This window comes from Pelobates fuscus, chromosome 2, assembly GCF_036172605.1.
Source record: "Pelobates fuscus isolate aPelFus1 chromosome 2, aPelFus1.pri, whole genome shotgun sequence".
Taxonomy (NCBI): Eukaryota; Metazoa; Chordata; class Amphibia; order Anura; family Pelobatidae; genus Pelobates; species Pelobates fuscus.
The window spans coordinates 137,524,002-137,538,211 of record NC_086318.1 but is presented as its reverse complement, the minus strand read 5'-3'; positions in this window follow the sequence as shown (position 1 = coordinate 137,538,211).

Below are 14,210 nucleotides of genomic sequence, written 5' to 3'. Positions count from 1 at the left end.
ACCGTCTTGGTTAATGTCCCCCAAGGCTTAGTTCCTGGCCCATTTTGTTCTCTACTTCCATTGTCATGTTCAGCAAGCATAATACATTGTTGCACTATATAGAAATATTGCTATTAAATGTGAGGTGCGTAGTGTATACATGAAATGGTAACCTAATAGAGGAAATATTGCTGATTTCAGCATATAGGTTAATTTAGTTATATAGTAATTAATGCAGGGGAAGGTTTGCAAAGTTAATTCTTCCTTTTAAATCTGACCTCCAATGTGCCCCTTTGTCAGGTGTGACTTGTACACCCAAATTTATAACTCACAATTCCAGCTTCCTGAGAATTAGGACACTGATGTGAGGGAGGTAAAGGGGGTGGGTCAGTGATGCAATGATGTCACTAGCTCCACATACTAAAGGGGAAGATCTCTCCATAAAGGGGGCAGGTCCACCTCGTGTGCATAAATACCAGACTGCCTGTCCATCACTGAGGCCGGCCCACTGAGAGCACAGATGCAGTGCTCCCTGCAGGGTCCTTGTGCCCTGAACATAGTGTGAGCAGATCATATGATGCACTCGTGCTATGAGTGTTTTGGAAAGTCTCCTGTTGTCCCCAAAAGCAGGGCACCATGCAATTAAGGCTGGACAGGACCCGAAAATCGAGATGGTTCAGAGCCTTGCATCTTTAACTAGATCTATCTATCCATCTATACATATATAATACACAGTTGTGCTCAAAAGTTTGCATATCCTTGGAGAATTGGTAATATATGTACCATTTTTTTTTAAAGAAAACATGAGTAAGCAGGCAAAACACATTTATTTTATTTCTTATGGGATTCATATTCAATGCTTGGTAATAACAGAATGACACAATCATAAAACAAAACATGGCAAAAAAGAAAAAAAATTAAATGACCCCTGTTCAAAAGTCTGCATACCCTTCCTGTTCAAAAGACTGCATACCCATAGTTCTTAAAACTGTGTATTGCCCCCTTTAGCGTGCAGTCTTTTGTAATAGTTGTCTGAGAGGCCCCTAATTCGTACAGGTGGTATCAGGGCTGCCATCAGAAATTTTGGGGCCCCTGACAAAGTTCAAGGTCTGGGCCCCAGAGCCCACTCACGAGTCCGCCCACAGGGCCGTCCTTGAATCTGCCCACAAGGATGCTGTATGTGTGTAGAGTGAAAGCAGAGTCTCTGTGTGTGTGTGTGTGTAGTCAATGCACAGTGTGTGTTTAGTGGATGCAGTGTGTGTAAAGTGGCCAAATGTAGTTCTGAATCTGTTGTAATTCCCAGAATGCTTTGCTAGCTGAGGATCTACAATTTGCAGGGCTGTATTTAGCACTCAGCTGTGTATGTGTGTTTGAATATAAACATGGTATTGAATGGAGCATGTGTGTATTTGAATATTGGTGTTTGAATGCAAGCGTGCATTTGTCTGTAGTGTATACACACACACACACACACACACACACACATACATACATACAGATACACACCCTGACATACATGCAAATACACAGACACACAGTTACACATATTGGCACATAGTTACACACATATATACACTCAGGTTCACACTGACACAGATACATAGACATATACACAGACACATTCAGGTGCAAACTGACACACAGACACATACACACACTGATATACATACATGCACACACATAGGAGATACAGGCACATGCATTGACATACATGGAAATATACAGACACGGTGACACCCAGATACAGACACACAGATACACGCACACAGAGATACAAAAGTGCAATCTGGCACCCATATATACACAGATACACACATGCACACACTAACACTCTGATACATACATACACACACACACACACACACTGAAAGATACAGACACACACACTCAGGTGCACATTGGCACAGATACATACAGACACATAAACAGATACACGTAAAAACTAAATATAAATAAAATATATGTGTAAAAATGTAGAGAAACAATAATAAAGTAATCAATTCTATGGGCAGATTAACACCAAATAAACACAGCTTTAGTTGAGAATCTCAGAAAACAAAAAGCGTGAGCACTCCAGCAATATATATATATATATATATATATATATATATATATATATATATATATATATTAAAAAAAAAATGATGTATTGCACTAATTAACACACTTTAAAAAATAAATGCAAACGACCGAAAATGGGCCATGCACATAATAAAATATAAGACAGGCTATGCAAGATAAAAACGTACACAACATGGACAGGCAGCGCCAATTAGAAAAGATATACATTACAACAAAGTTACCAAAACAAACTAACAATCTGTTTAAACATTTAAATAGAGCCACAACTAAAACTAAAATAAATGGGGCATATCAACTAAGTAGTGAAAATGATTGTGGACAAAAAGTGTACAAAAAAAATCAAAAGCACAGACACTAGAAAACCATGAACATAAAAGCTGCAGCACAGCTATATAAAAAAAAATCACAGAATAAAACAATAACAAAAACATACACTCAGGTGCACACTACCAACCAGATACAAACAAACACATAGATACACACCCTGATAGATACACAGATACAGACAGACACCCACACATTTAGGTACACATAGATACACACACTGATAGATACACAGATACAGACAGACACACATTTAGGTACACATAGATACAGACAGACACACACACACACACACACAAACACTCAGGTACACATATACAGACAGACACACACACACTCACTCAGGTACACATAGATACAAACACTGATGGATACACAGATACAGACACACACACATTTAGGTACACATAGATACAGACAGACAGACAGACACACACAAACACTCAGGTACACATATACAGACACACACACACACACAAACACTTAGGTACACATAGATACACACACTGACACACTTTTTTTAACCACCCTCCTGTTTCTTACCTGCAGGAGGGTGGACTCTGCTGGCTGGGGCTGATGTGAGTGTGGGTCTGACTCTGTCCTCCTCTTCACACTCCCCAATGCTTCCTCCCACCCTCCTGTTTCTTACCTTTAGGCTGCAGGAGGGTGGACTCTGCTGGCTGGGGGCCTGGGGCTGATGTGGGTGTGGGTGTGGGTCTGACTGTCCTCCTCTCCTCTTCACACTCTCCGGTGCTTCCTCCCGCGCGGGTGTTAGCTGGGAGGAAGTGAGCTCACTTCCTCCCAGCACTGCCAGTGCCAGGATCCTTAAAGGGGCCCGGACTAGCTATTAAAAATCCACGGCACTGATCGGGCCCCTTCAGAGATATGCCCATCGGGTGGCCCTAAGTGCATGGGCCACCCGATGGGCCCCCTCAGGTAGTTCTGCCACTGCCAAAACACATGTATATAGCGATAACTGCTATATATATGTATGCACATTGGGAATGGGGGGCCTGGGTGCCTGGGCCCCCCAGGACCGCCGGGCCCATGACAACAGTCATGGTTGTCACCCCCTGATGGCGGCCCTGGGTGGTATAGCTGTCCATTCGTCTTGGCAAAATGCCCCCAGGTCAGGCAAAGTCTTTGGTCGTCTTGCATGAACTGCACGTTTGAGATCTCTCTCCAGAGTGGCTCGATGATATTAAGGTCAGGAGACTGTGATGGCCACTCCAGAACCTTCACATGTTTCTGCTGTAACCACTGGACGGTCAACTTGGCCTTGTGTTTAGGGTCATTGTCATGCTGGAAAGTCCAAGAGCGTCCCATGCACAGCCTTTGTGCAGAAGAATGCAAATTGTCTGACAGTATTTTCTCATAACATGCTGCATTCATCTTGCCATCAATTTTCACAAGATTGCCCATGCCTTTAGAGCCACCACCATGCTTCACAGTGGCGATGGTATTCTTTTCACTATAGGCCTTGTTGACCCCTCTCCAAACATAGCACTTATGATTGTGGCAATAAAGCTCTATTTTGGTCTCATCACTCCAAATTATTGTGTATCAGAAGCTGTGAAGCGTATCAAGTTGTTGGGCATATTGTAACCGGGCTTTTTTATGGCATTGGCACAGTAAAGGCTTTGTTCTAGCAACTTGACCATGCAGCTCATTTTTGTTGAAATATCGTTGTATTGTGCTCCTTGAAACAACCACACCATCTTTTTCCAGAGCAGCCTGTATTTCTCCTGAGGTTACGTGTGGGTTTTTCTTTGTATCCCAAACAATTCTTCCTGCAGTTGTGGCTGAAATCTTTCTTGGTCTACTTGACTGTGGCTTAGTATCAAGAGATCCCTGAATTTTCCACTTCTTAATAAGTGGTTGAACAGTACTGACTTTGGATGTGTTTTTTTTTATATCCTTTTCCATCTTTTATAAAGTTCCATTACCTTGTTACACAGGTCTTTTGACAGTTCTGTTCTGCTCCCCATGGCTCGGTATCTAGCCTGCTCAGTGCATCCACGTGAGAGCTAACAAACTCATTGACTATTTATACACATACGATAATTGCAATTTAAAAAGCTATAGGTGTGGGAAATTAACCTTTAATTGCCATTTTAACCATTGTTTGTCACCTAGTGTGTCTGTAACAAGGCCAAACATTCAATGGTATGTAAATCAGGGCCATTTGGGTGATTTTTGTTATCATTACGATTTAAAAAGACAACTATATGATAATACATGGCTTCATATGAGCACTATCCTTCAATAAAATAAATTTTTTGCACATTCATATTTTCAAAATCTAAAATTTCACAATTTCTGCCAGAGTGTGCAAACTTTTGAGCACAACTGTGTGTGTGTGTGTGTGTGTGTGTATATATATATATATATATATATATATATAGTGATCACATGGCCCTGGAGTGCCGGAAGGACGGAGCTGCTGCAGCGGGACTGCTGGGGTCTCAGGCAATGCCCCCGACCGGGATTGCCAGTCCAGATAAGTACATGGGTCATTTTAGCCGCGGACGTGCAGGTATGTCTGCGGTCGTTAACAGCTGTTTTCTGTTGGATGCACCCTGCACGTCCGCGGTCGGAAATGGGTTAATATAGCCACTGGAGTCCCTTATTCCTAGGCCTCTGCTGGGCCTTTTTATAGCCCCTGAATTCACTTGTTCCTAGGCCTCTGTTAAGCCTTTTAATCTTGCAGCTGGTTCACCTAAGTGTGGTTTCTGTTCAACCCTTGGGGCTTGCAGGTTCAATTCCCAGCATGGCTGACTCAGCCCTTTGAGGTAGATAAAATGAGTGCCATTAAATTAAGTAAAAGTAACATCCCCAGGATGCACTTGGAAACCAGAAAATATCTGAATGTCTCTTTCCTGGTTAGACATTTCGTTATAATTTTTCCTAGTGCCTTTTAATACAGCTGCTGGGTTCACTTATTCTATGTGCCTTTTAATATGCGTTTGCCACTTTATTCACTTTTTCTTGGCCTCTGTGATTTTAATACCTGGAATTCTGCTTCAAGGAAGTTCAGCCTCTCTTCCTTAGGAAGTCTTCAGTACATGGCCCTTTGCAAAGGTAACCCCCTGAAGATACCCCTTTAGTGACCAGGGTTTTTACTTGCTGTGACCCTAGGGGTAGCAAGATCATGCCATCACCATGATTCCTGCAGTGACCAAGGTGTAGCAGGCTGGACGTGCACATACAGAGCACATGGATTGCAAGATTTAATATGACAATAAGTTTTTCATTTCCAATGTCCTTATGTGGTGTGTGTTGTCAATTTGCATTCATATTTTGGAAGTCTTGTGTACTACTTTCCCTCCCTTGGTTATTGCTTGGGTATTACCCATTGTTGTGCTGCCATGGATATGGCCAGGAAAAATTAATACTTATTCCTACTTCCCGTTATTTTATTTTCCTGGTCATAGGCCATGGCAGCACAAAGATCCCGCCCTGGGATATTACTGGAAACAAGACTGAGGGTGGGAGGAATAGGAGGGGTTACTTATAACTTCTGTTTTAATTAGTTTCTGTCTAATTAGGGATAGGGAGGAGCTAGCCATTGTTGTGCTGCCATGGCCTATAACCAGAAAAAGAAAATTACGGTAAGTAGGAATACATTTCCTTTATATCCCTGCTATGCTGAAAACAGGTGTCAGATGGAGTAACATCTCACTTTCTACCGTTTTAACTTAGAATTCCTTTATCAGTATGAATATTAGCAGAGAAACTCTTGGGGTACATTTAAGGATTAATATTAGGGTTAGGATTAAAATTAGATTCACAATTAGCTTTAGGATTAGAATTCAGATTAGGGCCAGCATGTGACTCATTCAAACTGCTAGGGTTAGGATTAGTTTATGATTAGGAATTAGTTTAGAATAAGGGATAGGTAGGGCCGGCACTACCATTAGGCGAATAAGGCATTTCTGTCTCAGAGATATCTTTGCCAGAAGAAGGTGAAAGGTTAGTGTAGGGCCCACCTAAGAGCTTTGCCTTGGCAGGTGGGCTAAAGTCTCTCATGGCCATTGGAGAAACTAAATAACCTCCATTTGTTTAAATATGCATAGGGTTTTGGAAAGAGCACGGATAACTTTTTTCTTTGGTTTTTACTGTATGTATTGGGGCTGATGTGTACTATGGTCATTGCTGCTGCCCAGCAGTTATGGGAGTTTGAGCGCAGGACTTGTTCTTTTTAATAAGGCATTCCCTAGGGCACCGGCTTGTTGGGGGCGCCCCCAGGAGGCTGCCCTGTTGCTTTCTGAGCTGGTGTATTGGGTGAGCAGCTCCTTGGCCAACCCCCAGCGCACCCATCCAGGTGCTGGGCTCCCTCTGCAGCCCATTACCTGCTCAGGGAGCTGGGTTTACTGTAACCCCAGCACTTGAGCAGAGCACGCTGCTTTCAGCGGACAGGAGAAGCCGGGACATGACTTCCCGGCTGCCCCCTGCCTGTGAACACCGGAAGCACTCTGATGGGAACAGGAAGCAGCTTGTGCTCACAGTGCACGGCTCTCCTGCTCCCCCACCAGGAACAAAAAGGCTTCCTGCAGGCTGGAGGCTGCTCCTCTTTCCTTCATTCACATCACCTAGGTGTGGCCCATCTGCAGGTAAGGGGAATTGAATATTTTGTAGATGATTGTAAATTGGTGTGAGTTTGTGTTTGAGTGACAGTGTGTATGTGTGCAAGTGACACTGTGTGTGTTAGTGACGTGTGTGTGACACTGTCTTAGTGATAGTATGTGACATTGTGTGTGTTAGTGAGTGTGTAAGTGACACTATGTCAGTGAGCGTGTGTAAGTGACACTGTGTGTATGTCAGTGAGAGTGTGTGTGTTAAAAGTGTGTATGTGACACTGTAGGTAAGTGGGAGTACAAGTAACACTGTCTGAGATTGTGTAAGTGACACTGTGCATGCCAGTGAGTGTGTGTTACTGAGTGTGTAAGGGACACTGTGTATAAGTCAGTGAAAGTGTGTTACACTGTGTAAGTCAGTGAGTGTGTGTGTTAGTGAGAGTGTGTAAGTGACACTGTATGTCAGTGAGAGTGTGTAAGTGACACTGTATGTCAGTGGGAGTGTCTAAGTGACACTGTATGTCAGTGAGAGTGTCTAAGTGACACTGTATGTCAGTGTCACTTACACACTCACTGTATGTATTAGGCTGCACGTGTGTATGGATATATGTATTAGGAAGTGTGTGTATGGTTGATTGTATGCAATTGTATTATGTATGCATGGATAGATGTATTAGGCAACGTGTGTATATAGATGTATATACTAGATGATGTGTTTATATTGGGTATTGTGTCTGTTTCCCTAAATGTCTGCTCACTGTGTCTCTTTCTTAAAGTCTCCCGAAGCCTTTTCTGTTCTCTATATTTCACACTTAAAGGGATACTATAGTGCCAGGAATGCAAAGCTGTGTTCCTGGCACTATAGCTACCTCTGCATCCCCCCTCCATCGCGCCTTCCCCCACTGCAATGAATAAAGGGTTAAAGACCCTTGGCGCTGGGTTGTTTTACTTTGCAGCGCTAAGTGCAATAGGGACACAGCACCCAGACCACTTCAATGACCTGAAGTGGTCTGGGTGCCTACAGTGTACCTTTAACATCTTATGCGTCTCTTTTCCTAAATATCACTTCTTTGCAATTCAGCATTTAGTGAATACACCTCTGAAAGAATGTAGTTGCATTCATGAGGAGGCGGTGAAGTGGATTGTTGCCTAGGGCGGCAAGAATCCTTGCACCGGCCCTGGGGTAGGATTAAAATTGTTACTTTGCAAAAGGTATACGTGTGAGGTATTGTTGTACTCAGGTGATGTTGCTGAGTATAGTTAAGGAAATTTGGCAGGTTATAACTTCAGCCTTGTATTTCATTTGATAAAAACTTGACAATGCAATTCACTGACTTGACAATGGTATGCAAATAGACTCATTCATTCTGTTCTCAGGAGTTGTACCCAAGTGCCATTTATTATTTTGAATTTGTATTTTTTGTAGTAACACACATACAGTTTAAGTAATAAACCCCTAAATTGCAATGTGCATTTTTTTATTTTTATTAAAAAGCAAACTATAAAATACCAGCTAAAATGGCTGTACAACAATGACATACCCAATGGTGTTAAGCCTATAAATACATACCATTTATGAAAGTAATTTGAACTGTCAAACAGCTATAATGCCCCAATACACAGAATAGTCCATCTATCAAAATTCTAATAGTAAAAACTGAAATAATTAGGTCATCATTGTGGCATGTATCAAATATGCAATATGCCTAGCCAAATTTATGTATATACAAAAATGCATACACACAAAAACCACAATTTGTAATATAAACTGGGAAAACAAATGGCAGCACATATACACATTGCCCCAAAATGATATACAGGCCCATCAATTCCATCTGTCAAATGTAAAATCTGAAATGATCGATTATATACCACTGCTTCACAGGATAGTGGCAAAGGCTTAAATTTGGAGGTATTGTTGCCCTCAGAAGATGCAGCTCAACTAAATATTGGGTTTGGTAACGGAATACCACACGAGAGGTGTATGAAATTAATAAAATAAAAAAATAAAAATGTGAAAAAAACCTTGTTTTAAGAGTGTATGTTAAAAATTTGAAAAAACAAAATTTTACTACAATAATTAGCAGATATTTGCAGTTTAATGTATAAATAAGAAGTGTCAAAATACCAATAGGTAATTAGCATGTGATGTCCACTTTATATGAATATATACTTTTGTGTCGCAATTTAGTTTTCTGTGATGGCTATTAAACATAGAAGACAAACATACCAAATTCTAAAATTGCTCCACATTGAAATTGTATTTTGCACTTTGTATTTTAAGACCTGTAACTGTGTAAAAAAAAACAAATTCTAGATTTGTCCTCTGTAAATCACGATAATTAATACTTTTCTAAAGCTGCATTAAAAATCATTAAAATAAACAATCATTATTTCCAAAACTGTGAAATATATGTTACATCAAATGAAAGCCCCATTAGCATTTTGAAAAACTGTATATTTATTTGAAAATAATAAAGAACAAGTTATAAAAACAAAACAAAACTGTATATAATATGTGTTGGTGCAACAAATGAGAAAGATGGAAATTGCGGTTGAACACACACTTTGAAAAAATGCATAAATTGCTTTGGACCTTAAAGGAACACAAATGTCTATTACTATATTATTAAACACTATTTAGGTGGCTAGACCCCGTTAAATAGGATAACAACTCACCTTTATTCAAACATAATTTGTCCTGTGAGTGTAATTCAGTCTGTGCAGTGCATTTATCTGATATATATTGGTAGAAATCTCACCATGCCTGCTGACTAACCAGTGACTGTCTTCTGTGACTCCTACATGCATTGATCTATTAGTTGAGAGGCCAGTGGCAGATATACATTAGCTATTCCTGTGCTTTTTTTTTTTCTTATTTACATTTTTATGAAAATTGAAGCAGCACAAGGAACATGTACCACAATCACAAATACTGAGCAATCACTCTAGCCACAAAAGTGTGACAAAAGTGTGAGTGGATAGACCGGTCTAATGCACTTTTGCTACTTTGCAAGCTTGCTTAGACTCACCCAGAACACCACCCTAACAGCTTTAACCCCTTAAGGACACATGACCTGTGTGACATGTCATGATTCCCTTTTAGTCCAAAAGTTTGGTTCTTAAGGGGTTAACCAACTTCTCTCCACTGGCATATGCAGTTTGCATATACAACAAACCATCAGGTTTCCTTTCATTTTATTGTAATGCTTTGCAACACCAAGTGGCATTTGCACCCTTGTCTAGTCCATCTCTTGACAGCCCATTGCTGGCTAATAGGGCTTACCTTCACCAAATGAGTGGAATGGTGTGAATTTACAACTTCGATTCTGAGGGATTTCAGAAAGTCTATTCATATATTCCATATTTCCTGGTTTTACCATTTAATATGGTCTTTAAAACTCCTTACATACGGGGGGCGGGGCCTGACAGCTAAGATGGCCGGACGTGCTCCGTGTGAGCTTGTGCACCTGAGGGATCAAAAACGAGAATCCTGCAGAATTTACCCAAGCCAATAGCCCGTGGTGCCAAGAGAACGATACTGGATCACACCAGGATCACAACTGAACCAAACACGCACCGCCACGACACACGAGCATACGATCCGGCCACGCGGCCTACACTGAGGCGGAACCTGAAGCCTGAAGGAGGCGGCCTATCGCCCGGCACAGGACCCGCTTATATGCAAGAAACGTACGGAGCCCTGCTATCCCCCCCTATGGACCGGCGGGGATATCACAGTACTCGTGGGGGACGAATACCCCCAAAGCAAGTCATGATCAAGCAATATCACCGACGGGAAAACGAGGCTATCAAGGCCCACACAAGAAGGCGCCACAAGCACAACCCGCGACTAAACGCCTCCTGGTTAAACCACCCAACTGCACCGGCCTGTGGACCAAGCTCTGCACCAAGAGATGGCTCTACAAATAGGCGATAAAAGAAGCGGCGGTGTGGATTCACCCAGCCACCCGGCGCCAATTGAGCGGAGACCCGCCCCGAGCCCCTAGAGAGGCCCTCAGACGGAGGAGAGGTGAAAGACCAGGATGGCAAGAGACGAAGACATACCCGCTGGGCACTAATACTAGCCCTCCTACTCACGCCGACAGCAAAGAAAACAATCGTCCGTTAGAGCAGGTACACAAAGGGATCCGAACCGGGCGGAGAGCCTACTTGAGAGATGGAACCCCATCAAGCCACCTACCCTGCCACCGTACCAAACCCACATGCCAAATCCTTCGAGCCAGCATCGGCTGACTGAGGTGGACTGACCCAGGGGTAGACTGTGTCCCTACAGGACTAAACGTAGTGACATTGCAAGAATCCACCACACAGCCTATGCCAAAGTGCGGTAAACAGTAGCACCTGGGTCTGCAGCTATAAGGACTCTCTCCGCCACAGTTGCGTTTAACACATAAGAACAGCATTGTAATTCCCTGGTGCTCTGTCTTGACTAACAGCTATCTTATGTCAGCAGTCTTTTATATGCATTGCCAGTTGTTTAGAGAGGGAAATGCAGTTTAGTATCATTACTAACTCAAAATGCATGTGTATTAGCCTGCTCATCCACAACCCATTTATTCACATGTTCTATCTTAAATGCATCCATCTTTGCTCTCCCTCCCCGAATATTAATAACTTGCTTGGGCAGCGCCGACTAGGCAACAGCTCAGATAGCCTTGAACTAGCTCATCTCATAACGACATACCTGATACGGTAGAATTAACCCAACATAATGTGTCAACCTATACTAACTACTGGAGTTAACTTAAAGCGCCTGAACCAAGCTTGCTATTTTCCCATCTATAAAAACATAAGCGCAATTTTAGATGCTATAGTTATGTTAATATGTGAATTTAATCTTCTCACACCAGCTGTTATGGCGGTGCAGATTCGCATGTCCACTACGAGCACGAAAAATAAAGAATTATATAAAAAAGTTAAGCAGACATAGCTAGGAGATAATCTCTTGTATTCTACTACTTAATCCCATATCTAGAGGACCATCCATACATTGACTGTAGTTGCCATAATCTCCATCTAGAGAGATCTTTTAAAAAAAGCATGTTTATAATCCTGTTATACCTACTTAAACAAAAAAAATTGTGCATCTTAAACGATATGCCTTCATGCATGTAAACTATGTATCCTAACTCTCTTGTTAATTGCTATTGGGGCATGACAAGCTGTATGTTCGTATCTGCCAGGGCCGGCGCCACCTGTAAGGCGACCTAGGCAACCGCCTAGGGCGCAACTTATCAGGGGGCGCCGGATCCCTGTCCCCGCTGCGCCTCCTCATGCTGCGCCGCCTGAGCGCTTTTACAAGCGCTCAGGCGGCGCAGCACTGCTGCATGGAGGGCGGCCGGGTTTGAGTGACCGGCCGCCGGCCTGTACCCGGCCGCCGGCGGAATGACAGCAAGTGCTCACTCAGTGAGCACTTCCTGTCATTCCACCGGCGGCCAGCGGGGGGATAAGGACTACTAGGGGAGGGGGGGATAAGGACCACTAGGGGAGGGGAGGGGGGAGTAAGGACCACTAGGGGAGGGGAAGGTAAGGACCAGTAGGGGAGGGGAGGGGGGAGCAAGGACTACTAGGGGAGGGGAAGGTAAGGACCACTAGGGGAGGGGGAAGTAAGGACCACTAGGGGAGGGGAGGGTAAGGACCACTAGGGGAGGGGAGGGTAAGGACCACTAGGGGAGGGGTGAGTCAGGACCACTGGGGGAGGGGGTTGAAGGAACACAGGGGGAGGACTACTAAGGAGGGAGGACTACTAAGGAGAGGGGAGGAGGGTAAGGACCACTAAGGGGGGGGGGGAGATTACCACTAAGGGGGTGGGGGAGTAGGGGAAGGTCTACTAAGGGGTTTGGGAGAGGGATGACCACTAAGGGGGGGAGGGGGGAGTGAGAAGACCACCAAGGGGGGACTGCAGAGGGACAGGGGGCCAAGGGAGAGCACTAAGTGACAGAAGGGGAGAACACGGAGGGACAGAAGGGAAGGGGAAATCAATAATTGACCGGAGGGGAGAGCACTATGAATTTAAAAAAATAAAAATAAAGAGCTGTTCCCCTCTCAGTCCCTATCCTACCCCACAAACCCTCTCTTTTACACTACACACATACACAATGCATCCCCCCCCCACACACACACACACAGAAACATACAATGCATTCCTACTCACACACAGACACACCCGAAACACACAATGCATCCCTTACGTTCTCTTACATAATTAATGCACCCCTTACAGACACACACTGCATTTAATTACATACACAGAAACAAACCTTGCACCCCTTACACACACACACACACACAGAAACATACAATGCATTCCTTACACGCAAACACACACTACATCCCTTACACAAATTGCACACATAAAACATCCCCAACTCATGGATGGGCCATGTAGGTGGATTTATGGGTGGGCATTGTAGGCGTATGCCCCCTGGGGGCCCAGACCTTGAGCTGTGTAAGGGGCCCTAAAAAATGGAGCTGCTTCCTGTTCGTTAATTGTTGTGAGCACTGTTAAAAACAGTCTCCAGAGAGCCTCTTCTACACCAGACCTGTGGAGCCAGACTGAGCCCATCATCAGCCTCTTGTCCTCATCTGGTGGTAAGTAGGCAATCCAATATATTATTAGTGGCACTAATCTCTAATTTACCTCCCATTAAATGGATACTATAGTCACCAGAAGCACTACAGCATAATGTAGTGGTTCTGGTGTCTATAGCCTGTGCCTGTAGGCTTTTCAATGTAAACACACTGTCTTTTCAGATAAAAGACACTTTGTGAAGACTGGCGTTGGCCCATATGGCAGAGCATATGGGCGGGGCATTGTGATGTCACATGGTGGGCAGAACATATGGGGGGGGCGGCAAATTTTTTTTTGCCTAGGGCGGCAAAATCCTTGCACCGGCCCTGGTATCTGCACTACAAAAATAAAGAATTTAAAAAACAAAAACAAAAAAAAACTCCTTACAGACTCTACATTGTGTGTTAACAGTTAACCTGTTCTAGCGCCATCTTGGCTCATCAACTCAGCCCATGGATTTTATTACATTTAGACTGGTTTAATTTGTTGGTAATTCTCCCAACCCCCGTTTTACCTTGGTTGTTTAATAATATTGTATATGATTGGCAACGAGATTAAAGTGTGAGAGTCCATCTCTGCTCATAAGTCCAAAAAACAGTTGTTTTGTATTATGTCTAGTTTCCAGTACCATGGTAAGTAAAATACATTATATT